The following is a 6,747-nucleotide window of genomic DNA, read 5'->3' as shown; positions in this document are numbered from 1 at the left end:
GGATCGGAGGAGATTGAGAACGGAGAGGACCGCGCCGTCGTTGTGTGCCCGTCTGCCGTTGGTCGCGCGTCGACGCGTTCCGCGCGTCCGGTGCCGTCGCGCACCGCGCGTTGGATCGCGGGCGATGGAGGAGCGAGGCGCCCGCCCCGCGCGTGCTTAGCACGCTGGGATAAGCGCGCGCTTACCGGTGGTAACCTGAGAGCCGCGTTTTCGCACGCGTGTCGGGGCGCGCGCGCTGCAGGGGGAGAGCAGCCGACTTTCGGCGGTCTCTCGCGCCCGATGGTTTTTCAAAGACTTCCGCCCCGGCTCCGCGCTCGTGCCCCGTGCTCGCGTGCTCTCCCCCGAGACGGGCGATGAGCCGAGAGACGCTCCGTTCGCTCGACCAAGTGGCACCGCCACCGCGGACCGCGCAGTCGGTCCCCCGCGTTGCGGTGCCACCGGTGTCCCGTTGTGCCGTAGCCCCCGTAAACGGGGCGGCGGTCCGCGCGTGCTCGGACGCGCGGCCAGGCTGATCGAAGGGCCCCACAAAGCACACATGAGACGCACAAGGGAGGATGAAAGCTCGCTCGCACAAGTTGTCGAGATGGAGCTCCCCGTAGCGGGAAGAATGTACAAACGATTACCCTGAACGGTGGATCACTTGGCTCGTGGGTCGATGAAGAACGCAGCTAATTGCGCGTCAACTTGTGAACTGCAGGACACATGAACATCGACATTTCGAACGCACATTGCGGTCCACGGATACAATTCCCGGACCACGCCTGGCTGAGGGTCGTTTTAACGAAAGCACACTGCTTGCGCCGTCGCGCGCACGCGGCTCGGCGTCGCGCCTCGACACGCACGTGTCGAGGGGCGCGCGCGCAGGGGCCGCGCGCGCACACGGCGTACGAGCGATCGTTGGACGCTCGCCCCGAAAAACGACGAAGACGCAAACGCCGCAGAGGACGGATAGCCCTCTCGCGGTTGTCGACTCGTTGGAGCGCGCGCGAGCGCACAGGGCACCACGGGACCGCCCCCGCATCCTCGCTTTTTCCCGTAGGGAAGGAGGAGGTATAGGCGAGCGATTGCCGGTCTCGCGCCGCTGTTTAGCGCCGCGTCGTCCGCACCACAAATCGGGGCGTCGTCCGAAATGACGGAAGGGAAACGTGACGGGGCGAAGGGGGCGCCTCTTCTCTCGGTGCGCGCATATTCCCCCGCGTGCGCCGCGAGGTGTCGGTGCCGCCGTCGCCGCCCGGGGACCCACCCCCGCCCGCCCGTAATAAAGGGGATAGGGGCAGGCAGTAGGGTCTCGCGGAGCTGCGTGCGAGCGCGCCCAGCAACATCCGGTGTATCACTGTACGCGCGAAGTGTGTCATCTTCGAGCGGGGAGAGCGCGCGAGGAGAGCTCGTATTGGAACTCGCGGCGAGCCGGCCGCGTGTCCGAGTCCACGAAAGAGTCTTCTTTTTCTTTCCTCTTCCCCCGGGTTTGCCCGGCGCGCGCAACCCCGCGCCGAGGTTGTAAACCCCCGAGTGGGAGGATAACGGAAAGAAGAGAGACTTGGGACCGGCGCGCACGGTCGCGTGTACTCGTCGCGCCAAGAGTGTCCGATTCGTCGTCGTCGTTAAGCCCTTTCAGCACGCGCACACGCGCGGTGCCCGGTTGCGAGCGTCGCCGTCCGCCCGTCCTACCTACTCGATTATATCTATAAAATATAGAGAGAAGGTGGGAGGTGTTTGCGCGCGGTACGGAGCGCCGCGCAGCTTTACGCGCCGTCGTCGTCTTCGTCGCACAATTTCGACGACCTCAGAGCAGGCGAGATCACCCGCTGAATTTAAGCATATTATAAAGCGGAGGAAAAGAAACTAACCAGGATTTCCCTAGTAGCGGCGAGCAAACAGGAATGAGCCCAGCACCTAATCCCGCTGTTCCGCCGCAGGGAAATGTGGTGTTCGGGAGGGTCCGCTTATCCCGAGGTGCCGCGTCGCGTCCAAGTCCATCTTGAATGGGGCCACTTACCCGCAGAGGGTGCCAGGCCCGTAGCGACCGGTGCGCGTCTCGGGAGGACCCCTCCTCAGAGTCGGGGTTTCTTGAGAGTGCAGCTCTAAGTGGGTGGTAAACTCCATCTAAGGCTAAATACGACCACGAGACCGATAGCGAACAAGTACCGTGAGGGAAAGTTGAAAAGAACTTTGAAGAGAGAGTTCAAGATTTCGTGAAACCGTTCAGGGGTAAACCTAAGAAACCCAAAAGATCGAACGGGGGGATTCATCGTCAGCGACGCTGGCTTCGCGTCGGTGGGCGATGCCACGCGGGGCCCTCGCGGCTCGCGCGCCGGCCGCCGCCGTGCGTCCGATGTCCGGCCGTCGTCGTCGTGCACTTCTCCCCTAGTAGAACGTCGCGACCCGCTGGGTGTCGGTCTACGGCCCGGGTGCGGTGGCTGACGCGACGCCGGTAAAACGGCCCGCGTCAAACCCCGGTCGCCCGGCCGACTGCCCGGCGGTACACGCAAGGTATCAGGCCGCAGCTCGCTGTGCGTCGAAGGGCCCTCGCAAGCGCGCGCCACGGTACACGGATGTTCAACGGACCTAGCGCCGTCACCGGTCCTGGCCCGCTGCTGGCACGTACGGTTAACCTTCGACAGGCCCGCAAACGCGTCCCCCGCCGCGTCCCGCGCGCGGGGGGCCGCGATACCGGTCGGCGACGCTACTGCTTTGGGTACTCTTAGGACCCGTCTTGAAACACGGACCAAGGAGTCTAACATGTACGCGAGTCATTGGGACTTGTAATGGTATACCTAAAGGCGAAATGAAAGTGAAGGTCGGCCCTGGTTGTCGACCGAGGGAGGATGGGCCGCGTCGCGATGCGGCTCCGCACTCCCGGGGGTCTCGTTCTCATCGCGAGAAGAGGCGCACCCAGAGCGTACACGTTGGGACCCGAAAGATGGTGAACTATGCCTGGTCAGGACGAAGTCAGGGGGAAAACCCCGATGGAGGTCCGTAGCGATTCTGACGTGCAAATCGATCGTCGGAACTGGGTATAGGGGCGAAAGACTAATCGAACCATCTAGTAGCTGGTTCCCTCCGAAGTTTCCCTCAGGATAGCTGGCACTCGACCGTTCCCGCACGGAACGCGAACGAGTCTCATCTGGTAAAGCGAATGATTAGAGGCCGGGGGCCCAAACGACCTCAACCTATTCTCAAACTTTAAATGGGTGAGATCTCTGGCTTTCTTGAAACTTGAAGCCACGAGCATCTTAATCTCGGATCAGAGTGCCAAGTGGGCCATTTTTGGTAAGCAGAACTGGCGCTGTGGGATGAACCAAACGCAGAGTTAAGGCGCCCAACTCGACGCTCATGGGACACCATGAAAGGCGTTGGTTGCTTAAGACAGCAGGACGGTGGCCATGGAAGTCGGAATCCGCTAAGGAGGGGTAACAACTCACCTGCCGAAGCAACTAGCCCTGAAAATGGATGGCGCTGAAGCGTCGAGCCTATACTCTGCCGTCAGCGGCAAGTGGGGGGGTGCGAGCGCGCGAGCGCGAGCGCCGTCACGAGGCCCTGACGAGTAGGAGGGTCGCGGCGGTGTGCGCAGAAGGGTCTGGGCGCGAGCCTGCCTGGAGCCGCCGTCGGTGCAGATCTTGGTGGTAGTAGCAAATACTCCAGCGAGGCCCTGGAGGACTGACGTGGAGAAGGGTTTCGTGTGAACAGCCGTTGCACACGAGTCAGTCGATCCTAAGCCCTAGGAGAAATCCTATGTCAATGACGGCGTACTTATACTCAAGTGTTTACTCTCTGTCTCGTCGTCGTCCGTCGTCGTCGCACTCTCGTCGCGCGTGACGCGCGCGCCCGCGTGCCGGGCGACGCTGTACGTCGCGCTGAACGACGAGGTGGTGCTTGCGCGAGCTCAAGTGTTGTGACACACGCCCGTCGGGCGAAAGGAATCTGGTTCCTATTCCGGAACCCGGCAGCGGAACCGCATCAAATTTGGGCCCCGTAAGAGTGTTCGTCGGGGTAACCCAAAATGACCTGGAGACGCCGTCGGGAGATCCGGGAAGAGTTTTCTTTTCTGTTTAAGCGTTCGAGTTCCCTGGAAACCTTTAGCAGGGAGATAGGGTTTAGATCGCGAAGAGCACCGCAGTTGCTGCGGTGTCCGAATCTTCCCCTCGGACCTTGAAAATCCAGGAGAGGGCCACGTGGAGGTGTCGCGCCGGTTCGTACCCATATCCGCAGCAGGTCTCTAAGGTAGAGAGCCGTTAGTCGATAGACTAATGTAGGTAAGGGATGTCGGCAAATTGGATCCGTAACTTCGGAATAAGGATTGGCTCTGAGGAGCGGGGCGTGTCGGGCTTGGTCGGGAAGCGGGTCTGGCTGACGTGCCGGGCCTGGGCGAGGTGAACGCTCGGCGTTCTCGCGCCGAACACGGGATCCGAGCTCGGTCCCGTGCCTTGGCCTCCCGCGGATCTTCCTTGCTGCGAGGCTTCCGTGGCGGCGCGAGCCGTCGCGGTCGTCCTCTTCGGCCGCCATTCAACGCTCAGCTCAGAACTGGCACGGACTAGGGGAATCCGACTGTCTAATTAAAACAAAGCATTGCGATGGCCCTCGCGGGTGTTAACGCAATGTGATTTCTGCCCAGTGCTCTGAATGTCAACGTGAAGAAATTCAAGCAAGCGCGGGTAAACGGCGGGAGTAACTATGACTCTCTTAAGGGTCGGCCTCCTCAGCTCTTGATACCCACTTCGGTGGATTCTCTGGGCTGGGGATCAGGGCCCCCTTATAGAGAGTCGTAGTCGGGGCATGACGCGCAATACATAGCCTCTCATGTCCAAGTCGCACAGCTACCTCCACGTGGTACTCCTGGTAACGTCCTCGGACGGCCAAATGCTGTTGTGGCGTCTTTTCCCGGGCATGACTGCGGCTCGGACCGACCCAGGTCGGTGCCAGGCGGGACTGTTCCGCCCAGTCACCACTTCCGCGTCCTCACCTGGGGCGCGGGCCCGCCGAGCGGGCGCCAGCGGTAACATTCCGCACCGGGAAACACGCGGGCTTGGGTTAGCTGCCCCCGCCCGCCCTGAAGTAAATTGCTTTCGACAAGGAAGGACAGGCCTCGGACGGTGGGCGCAGAGGTCTCAGGCGTCCAACGAACCAGGGTGAGACCAATGTTGACGACAAGGCAAACCAAACGGATTACGAGATTAAAGTTCCCTTTGCGAGGCGAAGTTGCCGCAAATGTGTGGAGAACGGCAAGGGGAACTTTGTGGCGCTCACTCTAAACGATGAAGTCAGACACGCCGAGGAGCGCCACAAAAATGAGGTGGTGGTCTATGTGTGCGAGACATGTGGTAAAAGGTACCCAAGAAAACATCCGGCTTTATGCCATGTACCAAAGTGCACTGCCCCAAGACCACCACCCGTCGACGGACACGAATGTCGAGTAGAGAATTGCGGCAGGGTGTTCGCAACACAATCTGGCCTCTCGCAGCACGAGAGGCACGAACACCCACAAGTCAGAAATGCGGCCCGGGCAGGCGGGTCCGCAAGAGGTGAACCAATGCCACCTCGCAGAAGAGCCTTGCGAGTATTCTCTGAAGAGGAAGAAGACATCATGTTGAGGCTTGAGCTCCGGTTCAGGAACGAGAGGAACGTGGCTAATAAAATGATGGAGTTCCTACCGGACAAAACAAATAAACAGTTAAGGGACAAAAGAAATATGGCTGCGTACAAAAGACGCCTCGAAGAGATGCTCGCAAGGCATGATGAAGAGGATGAAGAGGAGATGGAAGAGATGGAGATTAAGGAGGGAGAAGAAATGGAGGAAGAGGAGGAGATGGAAGACGAAGAAGAAGTAGAAGAAGCGGATGAAGAGGAGATCGATGTGCCCGAGGAGGCAGATGAGTTGCCTATCCCTCCCGGGGATCCGCCACATCAGAGCGAGGAAGGGCAGCCTCGCGAAGAAAACGGTGCTGAGGAGCGACAGCCCGTTGAAGAGGCCTCGGACTCTCTGCCGGAGATAGCCTGGAGAGAGGGAATAGCAAGGAAAGTGTTGGAAGTAGAGCCCCCAAACGCTATTCCACCCGAGGCCGCAGCTTGCGTCCAGCTGCTGAGAGGGGTCCTGGCGCGGATAGTTAGTGGAGAACCGCCAACGCACGAAGAACAAGAAACACTGGACAAGGAAATCGAGGACTTCTTCCGCGCCAACGCGGTCAACCCTAAGGGGATGAAGCGTGGCAAAGGAGGAGCCAAAAAGAAGAGCAAAAAGCGTTATAAGTATGCCAGGACCCAGGAGTTGTACAGGCAAAATCCAGGCCTTCTGGTCAAATACGTAAGGGAGGGTATCGACTGGACCGAGGAGGCGAAGCCCGATCTCGGTTCGGAAGATATCAAAAGCCTGTACGACTCGCTATGGGGCACGAAGCCTCATATTAAAACTCCCAAATTTGGGGAACCGGCGCCGCCGCTGGAGTTGGGGCGCGTGCTCTCTCCTATCACATCAAAAGATGTGAGGGATAGGATCACGCGGACCAGGGCCACGGTGGCGGCAGGGCCCGACGGCCTGATGAAACGAGACATAAGCCCATTGGCGAGGGCGGAAATATTGCGACTGTGGTTCAACATAATTATGACGAGAGCAAGCCAGCCTAAAGCGTGGAGGTTGAATAGAACCGCTTTGTTGCCTAAAGACGGCCTGGACCACACGAAAGTTACAAACTATCGGCCAATCACAATCAGTTCAATTCTGTCACGATTATACTGGGGGATCGTTGACCAGAA

General features: G+C 59.9%; 1 non-coding gene and 1 pseudogene across 1 annotated transcript; both read left to right on the top strand.

The window, feature by feature from the left end:
* The first annotated feature begins 620 nt into the window (after positions 1-620).
* LOC120359961 lies at positions 621-775 on the top strand. Its single transcript, XR_005576680.1, has one exon. It is a non-coding gene; the product is annotated as a 5.8S ribosomal RNA (ribosomal RNA).
* Positions 776-1,778: 1,003 nt separating this feature from the next.
* LOC120359962 overlaps positions 1,779-6,747 on the top strand; it is an 8,806-nt pseudogene continuing 3,837 nt past the window's right edge.

This window comes from Solenopsis invicta, unplaced genomic scaffold, assembly GCF_016802725.1.
Source record: "Solenopsis invicta isolate M01_SB unplaced genomic scaffold, UNIL_Sinv_3.0 scaffold_412, whole genome shotgun sequence".
Classification (NCBI taxonomy): Eukaryota; Metazoa; Arthropoda; class Insecta; order Hymenoptera; family Formicidae; genus Solenopsis; species Solenopsis invicta.
Note: the sequence above shows the minus strand (reverse complement) of the source record. Positions and strands in the feature narration are given on the sequence as shown.